The 11,454-nt window shown below is 52.9% G+C and overlaps 1 protein-coding gene across 1 annotated transcript in view; it reads right to left on the minus strand.

Annotated features, from left to right (window-relative positions):
* Positions 1-273, minus strand: part of PPARA (peroxisome proliferator activated receptor alpha) — a 70,407-nt gene extending 70,134 nt beyond the window's left edge. The window contains exon 1 of the mRNA XM_079937532.1: positions 4-273. The gene's annotated coding sequence lies outside the window, so the exon portion shown is untranslated. The remainder of the gene's footprint in view (positions 1-3) is intronic.
* Between the last annotated feature and the right edge of the window lie 11,181 nt (positions 274-11,454).

An 11,454-nucleotide genomic window follows, 5' to 3' on the forward strand; every position in this document is an offset into this window, starting at 1 on the left:
CACCTGGGGCCGCGGTCCTCCGCCTGCCGGTCCTCCGCCTGCCGGTCCGCCGCCTGCCGGTCCGCGGGGCGAGCGCTCCGAGGGAGGCGGCGCCGGGCAGGGCGCTAGCGGCCGCCTCCGCCCCCGCCGCTCGCTGCCCCTGCCGTGGGGCCGTCGCGTCCCCGGCCCATGCCCGGCGCCGCCTCCCCGCAACCGTGCCAGCCGCGCCCCCGCGGCACGCGCCGCCCCTCAGTCCCCCGCCCCAGCCGGGCCGCTGGGGCGGCTCGCGCTGGTGGCCCGCCGGGAAGCCCCGCCCCGCGCTGGACACAGCCCCCGGACGGCGGCGCCCGATTGGATGCCCGCGGGGACGGGGGTGGGGCCGCTCTCGGGGGCTCCCACCGCCGGCCCCACTGCTGCAGCACCTGGGGGAAACTGAGGCCGGGGAGGCGGAGGGACCGCCAAGGTCACCGGGCGGGTGGACCCAGCGCCGCGATGGCACACCGCGTGCGGCTGGGGATAGGCGAGCGCCCGACCCCGCGCATTGGGAAGGGCTGAAATCTAGGAGGGGCGGGCGCGAGGCTGCGGGAAGGGTGGAGGTTCCCGTCCGGGGCCCAGGCCACGCTGGCGAGGCCCCTCCTCCCTCGGGGAGCCCGGCTCTGCCAGTCTGTGCGATGAGCTGGTCTAGACCGGGCACCTAAGCGCGGATGCCCTCGAGTCTGGGGAGAGCGCGGGGCTGGGGGCGGGCGGGGAAGGACCTTGTCCGGGGGAGCCCAGAATGCAAGAGAAGAAAGGGAACGCAAGCTGGGAGGACGCGTCAACAGGTGGCGGAGTTGCCGCGGCGAGTGCGGCGGGCGGGGGACCCAGAAGAGTGAAGGGCAAAGGGGCCGGGCGCCGGGAGGAGCTGTCTACTCCGACCAACCGCCCTCCCCACCAGCCCACCCCACCCCGGGCTGTCAGAGAGCCTGCCCCTCCCCCCATGCGGCAAGGGTGAGGGGCTGACTTTGTGCCCAGCCGAGGCGCTGGGCTTCTGCCAGCGCAGGGGGGAGGTCGCGGCCCGGCAGCCAATGGCGGAGAGCAAGAGCGAGAGCTGCAAAGCGGCTTTGTTTGCGCGGCGACGCCCGAGCTCCTCGCGCGGAATGCACAAAGCCCCCGGTGCCTGCGCATCAGGACGCCGCTCCTGCGGGAACGAAATGTGTGCTATGCAGCCCTGCTCCCTGCCCTCCCGCTGCTCCGGCCACTGTTCTCGTTGTAGCGGCGAGCGCCCTGGAGGACCTACTCCGGGCCCAAAACAGCTCCAAACAAATTCCCGCAGTTCACGGAGACGCTGGAGACCCGGCCGTACCGGACCCTTTCACATAGGTCTTAAGCTCACCCTTGCTGATTGGCCCCATACCTGTGATGAACTTTGCCCCACCCAGCAGACACTCACATAACCTTCCCACTAACACACTGACAAGCCCAACTCTTACTGCACACGCTATATAGCAATGGACAATTTTTGTATTCTGTTTCAGAGTTTACGAAGTGATCCGTGTCCATTATATCCTGGATATCTCATAGGCTGGGCAGGCAACAGTATTATTTATTTATGCAGCTAGGGGCCCCTACCGAGCTCATGTCCTCATGAGGGCATCCGGTCTCAGAGATGTCACCTGACATACCCCAGATCCCATGCTGTCAAGAACCAAGAGTGCAAACAAGGGGTGTCGACTTCTTTTCCCAGATGCACCACGATGGTCTGCCATAAACCCAGTTAAATCCGGCACTTGGAAAGACCTGGTAAAAATTGTTTTGAACAAGGGCAAAGGAAGCTGCATAGGGGTCAACAGAGTACGGTGTACACCCAGCAGACATAAAGAAATAATGTTCTTGGGTTCTTGGGGCTCCCAAGATTTTAGGGAGAGAAAACTTGTTTTTCACGCATGTGACGAAATCTGTCACCTTTGAACAAATGTTCTCAGCCAGTCCCTTGCCTCCCCTTCCCCAGGAAGAAAGAAGAAGGATGCTCAGAACATCTCTTGGGAATATTCATGAAAGGGCTCCATACATGCTGCCCCTTTTTACCTCGAGCAGACTTCTGTTAGCTGTGAAAAACATGTCACACCCAGGAGGAACTGTCACAAAGGACATCCCCCTCCCTGCCCCCAGCTCCTGGAAGTCCCCACCACCTACCACTGCTTTCAGCACTGATGAAGTGTAGGCGGTACAACAACCTAGACAGCCTCCTGTGCAGGGACTGAGCAGAAACTTGTAACTTCAGGGACAAATCAGTGCTCTTGAATATGCATCTGAGCATCACCTGAGGTCCTCAGGTTCCTTGGTAAGCACTAGGGGCACTTGGGGGCCCGTGCGTCTTAGTTCATAGCTTCCATTTATTTGGTGCTGATGCTGTTTCGGGTCCTGTTTCACATTTTCTAATCTTGAAGATGTTTGGAGAAATAATTATTCTTGTGCCCACATTACAATTGGGAGACTGAGGCACAGAGGCCCCCCGCCCCCTGCACCAGGTCACACTGGCCAGTTGCAGAGCCCAGGAATGGAAGCGGGTCTGTGCCGCCCACACCTGCCCTGCTGAGCCACTCCCGGATGTACCCAATTCCACTAGAGCAGCCGAGGCTCTCCCTTGGCCTCCAGGGGGGATATCAGGAAGTGGGACATTCAGAAGAGGAGAAGGGCATAGCAGGAGGAGGCCCCTGCCACTAGATACCAGGCAGCAGGTTAGACCCTGAATGTGCAAGCAGGTGACGTCAGCCATCTGTGTTCAGAAGCTGGCCTTGACCCCTGCAGGGGCGAAGTGTCTCCTACAGGTCTTGGGTCCACACACCAGACAGAAGTCTGCCTGTTTGCCCTGCAGTTTAGGTAAGCCCTTTTCCAGGAACTGTCCAAAAACTCTGTGGGTCACTTGTTTGCCCTTTGCTGATGTGCAAAGCCTCCCGATGAGACGGAGTTTGTGCTTCTGGGGTGTCATTGGCTGGGGCAGTGGCCTCTGATCTCCTGGAAGCGTGCCCTCTGGTCAGGTGGTGGAAGTCAGCGGGGACAGGGGACACAGACTAAGAAAGGGAGAGTTCACTGTTGGCAAGTCCAGAGCCGCTCTGTGGCCCACGGCTGGACCTCAGCAGGGACCAACCATGGGCAGAGATAAGACAGGTGTGTATCCCACAAATGCATAATAAATGCAGGTATCTGTGGGCATCACTGCCTCTGCCTGGGGCACCCCCCAATTCCTTCAGGAAATTAGTAGACAGAACCTGGGATTTGAAGTCAAACAGACCTGGATTCAAATCCTTGCTCTGCCTTTTACTTGCACTGTAACCTTAGGCAAACGACTTGATCTCCTGTCTGAACTTCCTCCTCAATAAAATGGGGCAGTGATGCTGAGCCCCCCAGGCCCTGGTGTGAGAATTAGGAAGGAGCGTGCAGGAAGCTCAGGGACAGGACCTGATAGGTCCTGAGACTTGGTGATCACCTGCTTGAGGGCACTGCCAAGGCTCTGTCACTTCCTCCAGGAAGCCTGCTTGGCATCCATCCCAGCTGCAAAGCTGCCCTCTTCCCTGTGTTGCCACCACCTCCCACATGGCTTTTGTCTGGTTCAGCACTGTCTTCACAGTGCCTATCTCCCTGCCTGCCTTGCCACTCAGAATGGCCGACACGATTGAGTCCTTGAACCTCTCCGGCATCAGGTGAGGTGCCTGTTTCTTCCTGGCTGCCAGCTCCCTCCCCCGGACCTTCAGCCCTGGGTGCAGCACAGGGCCTGGAACCCACGCCCGCCAGGCCCCATAATGTGTGAGGGAGCGGCCAGCATGTCTGTCAGCATATCCAGGCCTCAGTTTTCACTAAAATGAGGAAGTGGGCCATGGTCCTCAGTCCCCCGAAGGGACAGGCCACATTTGACGAAATGTTCCCTGTCTGTGGCAAAAGGGGCAGAAGAGCCAGGGACTTTGTGGAGAGCTTTCTGTAAAGCTAGTCGCCTTAAAGAAATAGGCTCTTTCTCCCTGGGTGTGTCCTTGACACTTTTAGCTGTTGTTGAAAATGCCTTTTCATACTAAAAGTGTCTCTGGACTTGACAGCCCCATGTCTGTCCCCAAAGCTGTGTAAAATGTTGGTTTGTGAGCCCAAAGTCCGGGCTGAACCCGCCCAGGTGAGCTCTGTTTACCGATAAACACAAAGCAAGTTGCAAAGGCCTCCTGACGTTTTTCCAGTCTTCTTGCCCAGCTCTCTCTTCCAGATTTACTTACAATATTTATTTTCACATCAACACCTTGGCTTGTGTTGAGACTTGCAGCTGGGAATATAAAATCCTACGGGAGGGCCTGATTTTGATCTTTGACAAGTGAGGGAGCAGGGTGTGGGCAGCTGCCTCGGGAGACTCCAGGTGTCAAATCCACCCAGAGCCCCAGCTCACATGCCATCGGGTACCTTCGGGGCGGGGGCCAGGCCTGGGGATGAGCGTTTCCTCTGCCTGGGAGCCTGAGGTGTGCAGGGGAGAGCTTTCATTGGAGGCCGGAGGGAAGCTGAAATCTACATGCGGGAACACTCTAGAAGGTGCCAGTGGCATGGGGCAGAGGACACAGGACCAGCACCCTGGTAGGCAGGGTCCTTAATGGCTGGTGGAAAAGAGAGACTGGGGACTGTAGACCTATCAGTTCATTTCTCTAAGTTGAAATATTAGATGAAATCAACTTTCTGGGCAAACATTACTGCTGAGTTTAATTTGAAAACAACCCCTCCCCTCAAAGGGATCTAGTGATTGCTAAGTAGATACCAAGGACTGAGCTGGTGCTTTCCAAGCGTGACACCCGTTTCACCATCCAGCGCCCCCAGCCCTGATTTCTGCCAGGAGAGCAAGGTGGGCTGTACCCACTTTGTCCCTGACTCCCTGGCCTCCAGCTTAATATGAGGGAGAGTCCCTGATTAGTTGCCTCCTACCTTGACTTCTGTCCTTACATGTCCGTTTCCTGTCAAGGTCAAGGCCCAGCCTTTCCAGACTGGCAAAAGCCCTCGGGGCAAAATCGTCGCACCATTCCTGCGCCCCACCAGACTTGGCCTGGAGGTTCTCCACTATCTTGGCCACTCTTAGAGGCTTTTAGCATAATTTTTAATTTTGATTTTTTTATCAAGATAAATACAATTAGGAAATGTCCTTTTGATCATTTTTTATCTTGTATAAGATCGTTACAATATTGATTTGTTAGACTTGTTTACATATTAAATTATAAACATTTAATTTACCATATATATTGCAAATCATGATTTCCAGTTTAATTTTATTTTATCTTTTTTTTTAAATCGTATGCAAGGTTTTTTCTTTTTGTATGGTGAATAGCATGTATTTAAAAATTTTTTTTATTGGAGTATAGTCTCTTTACAATGTTGTGTTTCTTTCTGCTGTACAGCAAAGTGAATCAGTTATACATATACATATATCCGCTCTTTTTTAGATTCTTTTCCCATATAGGTCATTTCAGAGTACTGAGTAGAGTTCCCTGTGTTGTACAGCAGGTCCTTATTAGTTATCGTCTTATATGTAGTACTGTGTATATGTCAATCTCAACCTCCCAGTTTATGCCTCTCCCCGTTTTCCCCCTGGTAACCATAAGATTGTTTTCTACATCTGTGACTCTGTTTCTGTTTCGTAAATAAGTTCGTTTGTACCAATTTTTAGATTCCACACATAAAAGATACCATACGATATTTGTCCTTCTCTGTCTGACTTATTCACGCAGTATGACATAACATAATTTGTTAAATGACTTTTTTATTCAAAATTTTTACTTGTTTCTAGAGACAGAGAGTCGGCCCAAATAATCTGGCCTGCGATTACTGGACCTAGAAGCTTAAACCATTGTTTCAATCGTTGGTGATATTTATTTATCTTCCCATTCAGGTGTTAAACGGCTCGAAGACTGGGTCTGCGTGTCCCCACCTCGTGCTCTGCGTGTACCCAGCTCTCCTGGCACAGAAGAGATAGTAACTAGTCGGGGATTTTTGAGCACGTCCCTTAAGGGTGCTGTTGATCCGGAGGAAAGCAGGTGGGTAACTGCCCCTCTTCCTGGGCACAGGATCAGGTGCCCGGAGCCCCCTCCTGGCTCGGCTGCCTGGAGAGCGTGTTGATGATGTGCCCACTGGATACAGGGCACTCTGTGCTCAGCACTGCTCAGCCCCAAGCAGCCCTGAAGGCAGCTGCCCTCCTCCCTGCTCCCAACTGTGAAAACTGAGGCTGAGAGGCTGACCCATTGCCCTGAGCCTCATACCTGGGAGCTGCAGGCCTGGGCCTGGTGCCTGTTGGCCTGGCTCACGTGTCCTCACTTTTTCCACTGTGCCTACTACGCCCCTCCCGGGCGCTGTGACCTTGGATAGCCATGACCGTCCTGCATCTGTTCCCGACCGACCGTAAACTGAGAGGCAGGGCTGGATGATCTCAAAGTCCCCTGCTAGCTCAGGACTCTGCGCTGTGCTCAGGGGTGTGACCGTGCCAGGCCCCAGAGGCCAGCTGCCAGGCCCCAGAGGGAGGCATTTTTTCCTGCCTTGCTGGGGAAAAGCAGACACATGACTCTTCCGGCTGAGCTCTTGTGTGAATTACCACCAGCGACTCATCTTATGCTCTGTGCTTTGGAAATGCTTTTGGGACCAGCCTCCAGGCTTGGGGTCTGCCTGCAAGTTTGTGGCCTGGGGGGAAATCAGCTTCCTTTTTAGCCTGGAACCTCACAGGCCAAGGCTGGTCAGCTGAAAGTCACCCACCTCTGCTTCTACAAACACACAGCAGACAGACTGTGCCATGTCTCACCCCAACCCCGTACCAGGGAGGACACACTCGCCGGGCCTTCCTACCCTTCACTTCCTCTTCTGGGGACTCCTCCAGGTCTGCCTGCAGCTTTGGTCTAAAAATATGCTCTGGCTTCTTGCTGGAAACAGTAGAGGTGAGAGATCCTGTGGGTAAGAGGAAGAAGTTGCCCGATGGGGCACGCTTTGGCCAATTAACAGAACAACGGGAACCCCAGCTGGCTGCCCCATGCATTCCCCTCTCATGCACCAGGATATTAGGGAAACAGAAGGCTGCCTCCCAGTCGGACCCGGGGCCCCCTCACCCAGTAGCTCCTGCCCCTTTTGGAAGGCAGCCAGAGAAGTCGGTTGGGGAAGGGCTTCTTGGCAGGACCTGAGGTCCAACTGGAACTTTCTGGACTGGGGGGTTCCTTCAGGGCAGGACCCCATGGAATCCTTGCTGTGCCCCTGGGTCCAGGCCCAGGCCCTGAAAGGAAGGCTCAGGCAGCCACGGGGGTGACACTGGGCCCATCCCTGAGAGAGGCTCCCTGTCACCCTCAGCCATTTTGGTCAGGGAGCAAGGCCGAACTAAGAGTCTGAGCTCTAATCCCGCCTCTGCTGGGTGAACTTGGCCAGTTGCCTCACCTCTCAGCTCCTCAGTTTCTTTGTGGGGAGAATTAAGGCTGCCCTTGGAGGGTCACTGTCAGGGTCAGAGGCAATGAAGGTCAGCATGGCTGCAGGCCCCTGACTCCACCCCCAACTCTGCTGGTCCTGCCCTTTCTGCTGGGCCCTCATTTCTCACTTCCCTTATCCTCCAGCCCCAGGCTCTGTTCCGCCTGCACAGCGCCCCACCCCCACCCCCCCATATCCCTGCATTGCTGGCAGCCTGACAGGCCGGGGCAGAGCCCCTGGGCCTGACACCTGGGGTCAGCCAAGGTCACATCCCCACCTCTCTCTCCAGCCTCTCTGCTTGCAATCTACCATGTCCAATGTGCTTTTACTTCTGCAGGGCATCTCCTCCTCCCACTTCTGTTTTTCCTTTCATGCACCACCTCTTCCAGGAAGACCTCCCAGATCTCCCCTCTCTGGGCCGTGATCCTTTTCTGAGCTCTCTCAGCCCCAGTGCTGATCTCTGTGTGTTATACTAGTCTGTTTACTAATCCATCTCCCTCACTAAATTGGAAGTTTCTTGGGGATTAGGATCTTATCTGAGATTATTAACAACAATAACAGCAACAGAAATGATGAACTTTTAAAAAATCATTTTTTAAAAAAATTTTACATCCTGCATGTTCAGATCTAACAATGCCCAGCTACTTTGTGCAGAAGACTTTCCCTAGTGATTGCTTTTATACATACTGCAGTGTCATTTTATGGTGAAATATATCACAAATGCATTCTATAATTTTGCTTGTTTTTAATACGATGCATATTGTATCCACTATAGTTAAATCAACTATTTTTCACATAGTAATTTTTAGTTGTGATTAAAGATACATCACATAAAATTTACCATTTTAAAGTATATGGTTCAATGGCGTTAAGTACATTCATATTGTTTGCTACCTTCACCACCATCCAGAACTTTTTTCATCTTTCCAGACTAAAACTCTGGACCCATTCAACTGTAGCTCCCCATTTCTCATTCAGGACTTTTAGCTGCTCTAAAAGAGATTTTTGGAACATCTGGTGAAATCAGAATGAGGTTTGTCCTCTAGATAGTGTCACATTGGTGTCAACTTCCTAATTTTAATCATTGTATGGTGGTTGTATAAGATAGTGATTCTTAAACATTTTGGTTTTATGACTACTTTATCCTCTAAAAAGCTATCGAGAACCCCAAGACGTTTTGTTTCCGTGGGCTATACTTGTCTATATTTCTGGTATTAGAAAATAAAACTGAAAAAAACTTTAAGTATTTATTAATTGGTATAAAAATAACACTAATAAGCCCTTCATATCTTAACATATGTAACATTTTATGAAAATGATTATAATTTTCAAAGCCCCGCCAGATTTTAAAAAACATTTTTTCAAATCCCCCTAATGTCTGGTTTAATAGAAGGTAGCTGGATTTTCCGTCTGCTTCTTCCTCTTTTTTTGTTTTTTTGGATGACTCCTATTTTTTTTAAATTTATGTTATCGAAGTATAGTTGATTTACAATGTTCAACAAAGTGATTCAGTTATATATATACATATTCTTTTTCATATTGTTTTCCATTATGGTTTCTCACAGAATACTGAATATAGTTCCCTGTGCTCTACAGTAGGACCTTGTTATTTATCCTCACGTCTGCTTCTGCAATCAATCTCTTGCAATCGTCATTTTTGTTGACCTCTGTGAAGAAAATCTAGCAGGTGGAAGAAGGGGTGTAATTTAATAGTGAGTTCAGGTAATTGTGGGTATTCTTTGACACTGCCCCTAAATTCAGCAAGTGGGCGTTTCTTTTCTTTTTTGATATAACACTTTATTGCAGTATAATTCCCATGCCGTAAAATTCATGCTCTTAAAGGGCACGATTCCCATGGTTCTTAGGACCTCACAGAGGCCCAGCCCTCACCACTGCCTACTCTTCCTGTGGCCTGGAGGGTGTTCGAAGGAGTGTGCTCAGCCCCGGGGGAAAATCAGGACTCCTGCCCCCAAACCTGATAGGAAGACAGCACGGAAGGGGAGTTGCCAGGAAGACAGGAGTCCAGTTAGGAGAATCCTCAAGCCCCCGGACAGGCTGACACCGAGTCCTTCTCCCCTCCTAAGGCCACACGGGAGGACGAGCTTCAGCAGGGTTGACCATAACCATGGAAGAGAGAGCATCCCCCGCGCCCGACACGGTAGGGCTGATTTTGCATCCGCTGGGAGGGGGATACATCAATACGAAGCCTCTGAGAAACGCGGGAAGAATTCGTGAACTGTCGTTAAGTATTAGAAAATAAAATGAGAGAAGCACATGGAGGTCAAGAGCACAGCCGTTGTGTGAGTGGCCTGCGGCTGCTGTAACAAATGACCACAAACATAATGGCTGAAAAGAACCCAGGTTTATTCTCTTGCAGGTCCCGAGGTCAGAGTCTGATGTGGGTCTCACGGGGCCAATGTCAAGGTGTGGGCAGGGCTGAGTTCCCTCCGGAAGCTCCAGGGGAGAATCCGTTTCCTGCCCTTTTTCAACTTCTAGAGGTGCCCACGTTCCTTGGCTCATGACCCCTTCCTTCTATTTCCAAGCCAGCAGGGTAGCATCTTCCAATCTCTCTCTGACTCTGACCTCCTACTTTCTCTCGTGACCCTTGTGATGACCTTGGACATACAGAGAAAATCCAGGAACATCTCCCCATCTCAAGATTCTTAACTAATCCCATCTGCAAAGTCCCTTTTGTCATAGAAGGCAGCGTATTCACAGATTATGGGAATCAGGATGTGGACATCTTGGGGGGTGTTATCGTGACACCACAGTGGTCGAGAGCGTGGCCACTGGAGCAGACTGGCTCTGCCATTTGCTGCCTGTGGGGCCTTGGACAAGTCATTTCACCTCTCCACGCCTCAGTTTCCCCATCTGTAGAGAGAAGACAATGACAGTCCTACCCCATCAGGCTGCTGGAAGGGTCAGTGAGGTCATAGCCATATGTTCCTCAGGGCAGGCCGGGCGCTCGACAAGGGCTGCGTGGAGGTTTGCACTTGTGGGACCATCAGAGCTACGGGGGGGTGGACTTTACTGGCCGTGGGCCTGGGGCAGGGGCCAGATGCCCTCTGCAGCCCAGGAACCTGGTGCTGACAGGGCCCAGGTGGCCCTCCAGCGGCCTGTCGGGGCTGCTCTGGTCAGCTCTGAGTGATAAACGTGCAGCCCCGGAGGGGAGGCTCGTCTGCGCCCCAGAGCCCCCAGGGCCAGCCGCCTTCTCCCACCTCCACCCGGGGGAGCTTCCCGAGGAGCTGGGGAGGAGCCTGGGGGCGGCACCCAGGCAGCAGGCCACAGGGAGTTGTCCCGGTCCAACCCCCTATTGTGCAGGTGGGGAGACGAGAGAAGGATGAGCCAGCTAAGGTGGCCCAGGTGCTGCTGGTCTCCTGACTCCCGGCCCCCTGCTGTTTCCACAGCCCCTTGTGGCAAATGTCGAGGGATGTGGGTAGTGGCCATGTTTCTGGAATCTCCCCTGGCCACGGCCCAGGTAGCTGGGGAGGGACTGCCCCCTGAGATCACCCATCCATCTGTCCGTCGTCCCCTCCTAAGGGCAGTGCTGGTCACACCACACTCGAAGACCCTCAGGCGTGCCCTGGGAGGGTGCAGGAGGGCAGGGAGTGGCTGGGGGCGCCAGGGCCACACACAGCTTTTTCTTGGATTTAACACGTTTACATGAAAGGACTTGCGTTCCCTTCAGTGTCACGTCTTCCCGTATCACTGGGAAGTCACGGGCGCTGAGTGTGCACTTGGAGCATGGGTCATCCATTGGCCGAGTGGTGGAGAAGAGACAGAATCCGAATTTCTCCGTCCCACCCCACCCCGCTCAAAGCCTCCATTTTTCTCTGTTAATATATAATGTATCTGCATTTCTCTAATGCGTTGTGGTGTTGAGCATCCTTTCATGTGTCTGTTCCGATCTGTAGGTCTTCTTTGGAGAAATGTCTGTTTAGGTCTTCCGCCCGTTTTTGGATTGGGTTGTTTTCTTGATATTGAGCTGCATGAGCTGCTTCTAAATTTTGGAGATTAATCCTTTGTCAGTTGCTTCATCTGCAA

The sequence above is a fragment of the Stenella coeruleoalba genome (assembly GCF_951394435.1).
Source record: "Stenella coeruleoalba genome assembly, chromosome: 11".
In the NCBI taxonomy this organism is placed as follows: Eukaryota; Metazoa; Chordata; class Mammalia; order Artiodactyla; family Delphinidae; genus Stenella; species Stenella coeruleoalba.